Source organism: Sturnus vulgaris, chromosome 5 (genome assembly GCF_052056855.1).
Source record: "Sturnus vulgaris isolate bStuVul1 chromosome 5, bStuVul1.hap1, whole genome shotgun sequence".
NCBI classification, from domain to species: domain Eukaryota; kingdom Metazoa; phylum Chordata; class Aves; order Passeriformes; family Sturnidae; genus Sturnus; species Sturnus vulgaris.
The window spans coordinates 9,915,667-9,925,656 of NC_142247.1; positions in this window are offsets into that span (position 1 = coordinate 9,915,667).

Here is a 9,990-nt window from a genome sequence, read left to right on the forward strand (position 1 = left end):
TTTGCAGATCACTGAAGGTTGGAAGAGACCTGCAAGATCATAGAGCCCAACCTTTGACCAATCACCCCCTTGTCAACCACACCAGAGCACTGAGTGCCACGTCCAGTCCTGAAGAAATGGGTTCTAAGGAATGGCAGCCCTAAAAATGTGTGTGTGGCACTGACTCTAAACAGGGAGTAAGTTCCTGTCTTTGAGTTAGGTCAGGAATAGAATGTGACTTGTGAGGTTAGTACAGAGGCAAAAAGGGTAACAATTAGGTTGTTCTGGAAAACAGGAATGGGAGATTGTCCTAAGCACTGTTTCCCCTTCAGTATAGCAATGTCAGAGCTCTGGCAAAAGTGGTGAAATGCTTGTGGAGGGAGGGAGAGAAGGATTCCTCTGAGGAATACATCTGCCCAGATTCAGAGGGTCAGCAGAGAAGCAAGTATTGATGCTGGGGAAAAAAGGAGCAGGGAAAAATTAATCTAGGATGGCATGTCGACATGTCTATTGGGAGGAAAAGATAGGATGGAGGAAGACATACAAAAGTAAAACACTTTATCTTTTCTTTGTCATCCTTCCCCATCAGTAAACAAAGGTGCAGCTATGTTAAGACCTTAAAGCCTGCCTGGAATGTGAGAAACCACTCCAGAAAGAAAAAGGGCTTAAGCAGCTTTGTTTCCAAATAAAAGCAGATTTCTTCTTTACACCCAGGTGCTACTAATTCTTTGTTGCAAATGTGCTTAAAATAGCTGTGGTTTATGGCCAGATGTGACACTATATATTATATTATCTATGGGATTTGCATGTGGATGGCAAAGAGCTGTGAGGTCTGAGCAATCCTGGTCTAGATATTTTCTTGGACTTGGATGGTAGAAGAGATGCTTACTGGTAATGTAAGTCCTGTTAAGGACTAACATAAAACAGTCTGTAACACTGTTAAATCATAAAATCACAGAATGGTTTGGAGTGAAAGGGACCTTAAACATAATTTCCTTCCAGCCCCCCTGCCATGGACAAGGGCACCTCCCACTTTCCCAGGCTCCTCAGACCCCGTCCAGCCTGGCCTTGGACACTTCCAGGAATGGGAATTGCTCTGAGGCTGCTCTCAGCTGTGCCCCTTGGCTGCTGTGAGGAAAATAGACAGATCAAGCCAAACCACTAAAAGATATGGCTATTTATTTGTTGTAACAGAGCACCATGCAGAATATGGGCATTTGTACCAGCACACAGGCTGTTACAATCTTAAAATAAGTGTTTGACTAAGGGGAAGGGTATAGCAGTGAAGTCCTGAGGAAGGCTGTATTTGATTATCTACAAGGTACTTTTGCCAGAAGAAAAATTTTTAGACTTGGGAAAACTGGAGCTAGCCTGCCTCAAGAATGGAGGGAGCCTCAAGCTAGCTCCATGGTCAGCTCTGTGAGAAAGTGTACCAAGGCAGGGAGAGCCTGGTTTTCCAAAGGGAAGAGTTTATTGCTGGGAAATGTCTTTCTCCTTTACAATGGAGCTGGGAAAGTCATCTGTGGTACAGCATGTTGTCATTTTACAGCAGCCCTGGCACATGAGCACCATAATTGAGTACAGGGAAAAAATGACATTGGGCCCATGAAGAAGTGGGGAAAGGGTGTGGGAAGCAGCTGGCTACAGTGGAAAGAGAGTAGGCCTGACACATTGGGAGGGTTGGAATAAATTCTATCCTCTTGTACACTTCAAAAACTTAAATCCCTATGTTTCAACAATTAACAGTCTTACTCACAGAGGGTGCAGAGATGTGTTTGCAGAAGGGGAGGATGTCATTACCTGTAGGGTGACTTCCAAAAGAGCTCCTAAAAGAGTCAGAAAGAAAACCCTGGATTTATTTGACAGGCTCTCTAAGTCATGACTCCACCCACCAAGAGAAAAGAATAGCAAGTGTTCGCAGACAGTTTTTAGGAACTGCCTGTATCTTTCCACTATTTTTCTTCAGATGAATCTCCAAGCCCAAGCAAGCCTTGCAGAAGCTGGGCTCAGAAAAATTGTCCGGGGGGGGTGGGGGCCGCCCTGCTTAGGAAAGCAGGGCCTAAAATCCCAGTGATTAATGTGAGTCAGATGCTGTTTCCATGGGGGATGTGCTGTGAAATTCAGTCTGAGCCCTGCCCTGTTCTCTTGCAGTCACTTGCAAGCCTATGCAGGGCCAGGCTCCATCTGCAAGCAGTGATTAACACAGTGCCAGGGATCTCTCCTACTGCTCCAGCATCTTTCTCCTCCTGAAGTGCCTGAGAAGGACCTGGGAGTCCCATGAGGGATGTCCCAGGGGACCAGTGCTGTCCCTGGGTGAGAGATGCTGTTCCAGCTGTGGAGTGCAAGCACAGCCCAAGCTGGGGTTTGTTGGGTTTCTATGTTTAGGGGATGGTTTATGCTTATAGCCACTGTATAATTATGATTATAAAATAGCCACCTCTTCAGTTTCTGCCTCTTGGCAGCTTTCAGGAAACGACCTAATTTGAACTGCCACCAGTGAGGACCTTGAACCCTATCAAAAGTCGCTTTTAACTGAACCTAGAACCTCTAGACATTTACCAGGCTCTGCTGTCAGTGACAAAAATAGTTAAGTGAGGTTTTTCCATTGCTGGACACAGGCTCCCACAAAATGAATCCACAAGGCAGCCATTCATGGCATGCTGAATACCTTCTCTTCTCTCACTGCCGACTTTGGGATCAATAAGAATTCAGGCTGGGCTGAGAACTGACCTTTTATGCCTTGTTCTAATGCTGGCCTTTAGTCCTCACCTTGCTGTGCTGTGCTCCTGCTCTGCCCCAGCAGCAGCACTGCTCCCTTTCCAACACCAACAGGGCAGGTCCTGCTGGTTGAAAGGAGCTGACATCTCCAGCTGCTGCTCCTGCAGTGTGTGAGGAAAGAGCAGGGTGGAGGAGAGCTGGGGAAGCTGCACAGGACAGGTTTTTCAGCTTCGGGCTGGCTGCACCTCCAGCTTATACCAGCATCGCCTCTGCTTGTGGAGAGAGACCACAGGCTCACCTCAGCTGCAAGTCTGTAATTAAAAGGAACAGCTTTAAATATCCTGGCAGTGGAGATGCAAGGCAGAGAGAGTTCTCAGCAGGGACTTCTACATGGCCATAGCTCAGGTGATGTCCCACCATCATCATCAGCACAGCAGGGGCAGAGGAGAGGTAGGGCCAGTGTTCAGCAAGTCATGATTCATGGCTTGGGCCACTTGCACAGTGTGAGTGCAAACAGATGGGAAAGGTTGTGGTGGCTGTTCAAAAAAGTGCCTCTTCTTTTTTGGGATTAGCCACTCCTTTGCAGCTCTCTGTGACTTAATTCTGCATGGAAGTGAATGCAGAAAAATCAGGGGTGCCATGGGTCTGTCACTGTTTTCAGGTAGAAGCCACATAGCCATGCCATGGAGTGGGGTGACTGCTCCACAGGTGGGGAATGGCTTTATTTGCAGTGTGAGTTCGAGGGGCAGCTGCTTATCCTGGCTTTTAATACCAGGGGATTGTGCCTGGTGGCTGCTTTGTAGCACAGGGCCATTCTGATTTGTACACCCTCAATCATTAACATCACTGGACTACCAAATAAATAAACTTTTTTCATTGTGGTTTTACTCCTATTTTCCTTCTTTTTAAATTTTTTCTGGAAGACCTATACACCTTCAGCTATTAGGTGAGGCACAGAAAGGCATTTTTCTCCTCATGCACAGACTGTGGCTGCAGCCTTTGTCCTCAGCACCAAGCTGAAGATTTGTGCATGGCGTGCACATCAAGAATGCTCTAGGAAAGAAACCAGGGTGGCAAATATAGTGTAAATAGATGGAAGAGGGAAGGCTGTGTCAAGTCTTCCCCTCCTGATTGTGCAGATCATATTTTTATGGCAAGTGTGTGAGGTGAATGAGTGAGGCCTTTCCTCAGCAGGGTCAGCCATGAAGTCAGAGCAGGTTACTCAGGGCTGCACCTGACCCCATCTTAAAAATCACCAAGGATGGAAACTGCACAATTTCCTGGTCCCTTGGTGGTCTAATGTCCTGATGAGAAAGTTTCTTTCAGGAGTTTGAACTTCTCTGTTTTCAGCCTATGCCTGTTGTCTCACCATGGTGAGCAGCCTGGCTCTTTTTGGTTGTCTCCCCACCGCTACTGGAGGGTTGCCATGAGCCCCCTCCCAACCAAACCCCCTCTTTGCCAGGCTGGACAAGCCCTGTAGCCTGATCATGTTAGTGCAGCCCAGGCTGTCATCATTGCATGGTGGCCCATTAGTAGCCAAGGTCAGAAGAACTTTATCAGTGGAAAACCAATACGCAGTTCCTTCGGTGTTTTATGGCTTGGTGAAGGACAATGTGTCTTCTTCCAGGACTTAATTGTGGAAAAAGAAACAAAACTGAAGGTAAAAACCTTCAGGGTTTCCTGCCCTTCAGGGGCAGAAAAGCTGAGCAAGCAGCAAACACCCCTTGGCAGGTTGTTCCCATCAGGGACTGTTAATCTCACAGGTCCCCTACACAGTGAGCTGCTCCTCCTTGTGAGGGCCAACCTTGCTCCACCCTTGGCTTGGCACTGCAATTAGGAAAAGCTGATTTGTGCTGCCACAGTTCCCCTTCCTGAGCCTTTCAGTGCACCTCGTGAGCTGCCACCTCTGTTTTTCCAGCCCTGCAGGCAGCAGTGAGCACATCCCTTCCCAGAACAGAGCCCCTTGCTCCCTGCTGATGGCACCTCCTCCCCTGGGCCTGCTGGAAGAGCTCCCATCTCACTCCCAGGGAAGATTTCTATTAGTCAGTGTAGATTCTCCTTCTATAAGTGGTTTGTTTTACAGTCTAAGTCACATTTATCTGTAAAATTAACCCTGCAGCTGGTCTTAGTAGTTCCTCCCTACTTTTTGTGATTGGACTGTGTTGTCAGCATCTCATCATTTCCAGAGTTCAAGTGTCTGGGCTAAGACTTTCTCTGCTGCCTCCCTCAAGGTGAGTGGAGTATTTTTTTTATATGTACTGAAGTATCTTTGGTTAGTGCCAAAAATTATTTTAGCAGAAAAACATTGTTTTGCCTGTACTTAAAAAAAAAAAAAAAAAAGCATCAGCTATTTTACTTGAAGCTCAGCCTCTATTTTGGAAGCAGTGCCTGATGGCACAGTGAATGATTTCTGCCTTTTGTTAGAGAGGTGCCTATGGTTTTTTTAGAGGAAAAGTCATGGAAGTGTGAGCTTCTGGGAGACACCTTTATTTTCGAGTCCTGACAGACCAGGAGAGGAAACCACTAAAATACCTGGGCGCCTAAGCTTGTCCTTGGGACTGAGGTGAAGCTCAAGAGCTTCACCTACACTCAGCCCCCAGGCCCCTGGAATGTGCAGATAGTCATCAGGCTCTGCCTGGGAACAGGAGCTGTTGCCTAACGCAAAACAAATTTCCTGAGCCTGGCCAGAGCTGAGTTGAGTGGCTCTTGCCTCAGGCTTGCCCCCAGGAGGAGGTGCCCTCACCTGCCTCCCTGGGAAGGTCTCCCTGTGCAGGAAGGTGCTTCCTAGAGGCTTATGGACAGCTACAGAGTTGCCTGGAGGGTGGCATGCGGTGTAGGTGCTCCAGAGGCAAATTTTCTCACGGACATGGCAGGAGGAAGGGTATTTTATAGAGCAGATTCCCCCCAGAGCCCCCTGTCTGCCCAGGGAATGCATCCCCCTCACCCATCCCTCCAGCTGAGCACCCAGATTCCTTCTCCATGTGCAATCAGCGGAGCAGACCAAGCTTTTTTTCCTTTTTCACAAAGTTCACCCAGGTGCCATGCACACCTCTGCTATCAGCTTTGTGTGGGGGAACACAAACACTTCTGGAGGGACACCATGACCAGCTACAGCCTGGAAGCACCAGACGTGGCACAGCGCTGAGCAGCCAGCCTGCTGACACATATCCTGAGGTGCCACCCTCTCAGGCACAGCTGGAAACAGCCTCTGCCCTGGGACAACACCCTGTGGATTTTCTGGTTTCATTTGGATTCGCCCATTTTTCCCTCTGCCACCCCGGCTGGTGAAACACAAACAGAATGGATGTAGCAAGATTTAAAGCAGGGATTAGTCTTTAGGGAGAGTGTGGGAACACAAGATTGCAAGTGAAGAGAACACAGAAGACAGTCCTGGTCGATCACTAACTGGTCTTTACCTCCTCCAGTTGCCCCAGCCTCTCCTGGCTGGGAGGCACCTGGTGCCCAGGCGTTGCCCCAGACCAGGGCGCCTCATTCTGGGGCATTTTGGAGCTAAGGCCATCAAGGAATATGGGCTTTGGGGATCCTTACTGGTATCCCAAGTGCTCAGCTCTCCATCTCAGGAGGTTCCTCACCAGGAAGGTCTCAGGGGACCTTTCAGGTAAGCCTGGAAGTTTCTCTTGGTCAGCCCTCCTGGTTAACTGGTTCATATCAGTCTCAGCTTTACACCAAACACTCCATGGCAGCTTCCCAGAGGGGTAAAAACTCTTGTTTTTCAACAGAAAAATGCAAAATCCCATGGTAACCAGTGGCCCCTTTCTTTGTGCCAATCCCTAGAGCTACCAAGCAGTGACAGAAGCCATCCCAAAAATCCTGGGAGAGAGCCTCAGCCACTATAACCCAAAGAGAATGAGTAGGGGCTCATTCTCCTTCCACTCCTACTCCCCTTTCTGGCACCATTTTAAAATCCAGCAGTACATCATTCCCTGCGTTTGCTAGGAGCAGCATGGAAAGCTTCCCTAAGTGTCCTGTGCTGGGACCTGGAGCAGGATGTGCTGGGAACAAGGTGGGATTTAGATAAAGGGAAAAGAAGCTGAAGACAGGGGCTTGGAAAGTAAGGGAAGGGAAGGGAGAAAATAGGAGAGGGTCAGTGCTAGAAACAGAGCAGGGAAGGCAAATGCAGAGCACAGATACAAGGATAAAAGTGGGGGGGAACAGCAAGATGTGGGGAATAACAGAACGGGTAATATTTGGGAGAAAATGTAATGGCCTGGGCATACAGGAGATCAAACAAAGTGTAAAATATACAAAGGGCTCTCAGCTTGAAATGCTGGCACCACAACAGGGTCTAGCAAGTGGTTCTTTAGTTCAGATGACGAAATCAAAGACTCCAACCTTCTGATGGTCAATTTGTGGCAGCACAACCTCACACCACAAACTAGCTATTTCCAATTATTGAAAAAGAGAAAAGCAAAAAAATTCCAAATCAAAACCCAAACAAAACCACCAAAAAACCTGGGACAGAAGTAGAGAGCATGTGAGATTAAGACTGCAATCTCAGGTGATGCTGGCATGAAGAGGAACATGCATTGCAATGAAGATCTGCAAGATCTGTGCTTCCCTTGGAGCTCTATGGAACAAATCTAGGAATTCAAGAAAGATAACACAGTTTTGTGATGAAGGCATATCGATGTTGTTCTGCTTCAGATCCAAAGTGATGTGAGGCAAGTCAGAGATTCTTGAGCTAAAAATAATCTTTACTAACTAGATCAAATGTGCATAGGCCCAAAGGAGGCTGAAAAATAAAAAAAAAAAAAAGTTATGCCTTCCTAGCAGCCCTTCCTAATTTTTGAATTATTGGCTAATTTTCTGCATTTTTTGGAAGTGAAGCATTTACACTTTTCAAAGTGCTGTTTTACTCTCTAAAACTGGTTGTGTTAGGCCTTCCTGTCATTGCCTGTTCCATGGAAAGTCTCTAAGTTGGGTTTTGTTTGCTGCCTGCCAGCTCTCTGCCAAGCAGGATATTTTCCATTTTGCATGCAACTGCCAGTAAAAAAAGTCCAAAGAATTCCACGTGTGCCTCTGCACCTCTCCAGATAAGAGCTCCTTTTTATGTTAGTGCAACTATGTTGTAGCTTATTTTGTGCAAGTACCTTTGAGGCCAAAAAGTGCTCCTGAACCAGAAGCTTAATTTAGTCGATGCTGTGTGGGCTCAAGAGTTCCTCACTCATTTTCCCCTGGCTAGGTCGGGTTTTGCAGATCCAAGAAGTTAAACAACCAATTCTTATTTAAGTATTTTATTCAGCAGCATCACATTTATACAGTCACTTTTCAGAGCAAAATAGGGAATTCCCTCTTTTCTTCCTCTTCCCCCTCCTCCTAATTTTTTTCCTGTGCTTACAGTCCCTGAACCAGGACAGGATGGAGGGTTGGTCCAGCACTTCATTGACCAAGAGTTTTGCCCATGGGAGGATTCCTGCCATCAGCCTGGAATATGCTCAGGCTCCAGAGCAAACACTGCTAAAAACAGCTTTCACTAAAGCCAAGCCTGCTGAAAATGCCATTGCCAAATCCAGCAAAAAGATTCTTTAGATCCCTGTAGGACTTGGCGACCTCCCTCTGGCCTGGAGGCAGCACCTCTGTGCTCTGTGTTTCCACAGACACAATCACCTTCTTTCTGCACATGCCAGAGGTGCTGCTGGAGACCCTCTGGCTCACAGCAGCCAAGCAGAGGAATGATGTCACTGGAGTCTGCACCCACACCTGCACAGAATCCCAGGATGGGTTGGAAGGGACCACGGTGGGTCACTGGTGCCACCTCCCTGCTCCAGCAGGGCCATCCCAGAGCACAGGGCACAGGATTGTGTCCAGAGGGGTCTGGAATATCCCCAGTGAGGAGACTCCCCAGCCTCTCTGGTCTGTGTTCAGTGCCCAGGCAGTGCCCAGGGAAGAAGTTGTGCCTCCTGTGCAGGTGGAACCCCCTGGGCTCAGTCCCTGCCCGTGGCTCTGGTGCCATTGCTGGGCCCCCGGAGCAGAGCCTGGGCCCTGCTCGGAGCCCTCCCTGCACACAGGGACACCCAGGGCTGAGGGCCCCTCTCAGCTGGGGCTCCTCTCCAGCCTGGACAGCCCCAGCTCCCTCAGCCTTTCCCTGGCACAGATGCTCCAGGCCCTGAATCATCTCTGCAGCCTCCGCTGGCCCCGCTCCAGGAGCTCCCTGTCCCTCCTGTGCTGATGATCCCAGAGCTGGACACAGCTGCCCAGATGTGCCTCCCAGGGCTGGGCAGAGGGGCAGGATCATTCCCTGACTTTCTCTTCCCAGTACACCCTAGGCTGCATGTCCTGTCCACCCACCCACGGAGGCTCAGTGTAGCTCAGCCTTGGGGCACAAACTATTCCATTGCACAAGGAATGGTCAGAGAGGAACTAAACCCATTCTTGCATTCCTAATTTGTACCCTCTATGACCAGCCACATGCTGCCCACTTCACCCCCACTTTTCCACCTTCATCCAGTTGCTTCTTAGCCACAGTAGAGAGAGACATACATATTCCTTCAATCATTCATTCTTCCCCAATGGAGAGGCTCTCCCGTGGGAGCAGCTCAGCACCACAGGGCAAGTCCCACCTATAGGGAGATGGGGATTCCCTTTCCATTTCCTTCCTTCCTGCAGACAGAGTTTGAAACAGTGTTTATAAACAGTGGAATGACTCAGGAAAGCAGCTCTGGCAGGGTGGGGAGCCTGCTTTGAAAAAAAAAAAAAAAAACAAAAAAAAGCAATGACTTTTGCTTTATAATACATTGGCTGATATTCAGCTATCAGTACACAAAGGGCTCTTGTTCCTGAGCCATTAGCTAAATGAATCAGCAGAGATTTCCAGCAGTGTTTCTCCTGAGCCCCACCTCCTGCTCTCTGAAGGCTGGGAGGGCACGTATCCCTCTGCCACTGCAGGGACAAACAGGACACAAACAGGAAGGTGCCTTTTCAAAATGTAAAAATAAATCATGACTCTTCTGCGGATAACAGCACACACAAATTATGGGAAATATTTTCAGCCTTTGCCATGGCAAAGGGAGCGAATGCAAACAGCCCAGCTGGCACAGCAGGCTGACACCGGCTGTGGGATGGCTCTCAGCCCTGAAGCTCCAAGGCTGCCACAGCATTCCCAGTGTTCCCAGTGCTGTGGTGGGGAGAGGACAATCCCTACGCTTCGGGGGCTCTGATCCAACCAGCCCACTACACCCACACCAGAGCAGGTCACCCAGATTCGGGGTGGGGATCCCCCTGTGAGGGTCTCCAAATAACCTTTATTTCAGTTCCTTCATTCCCAACAGCTGT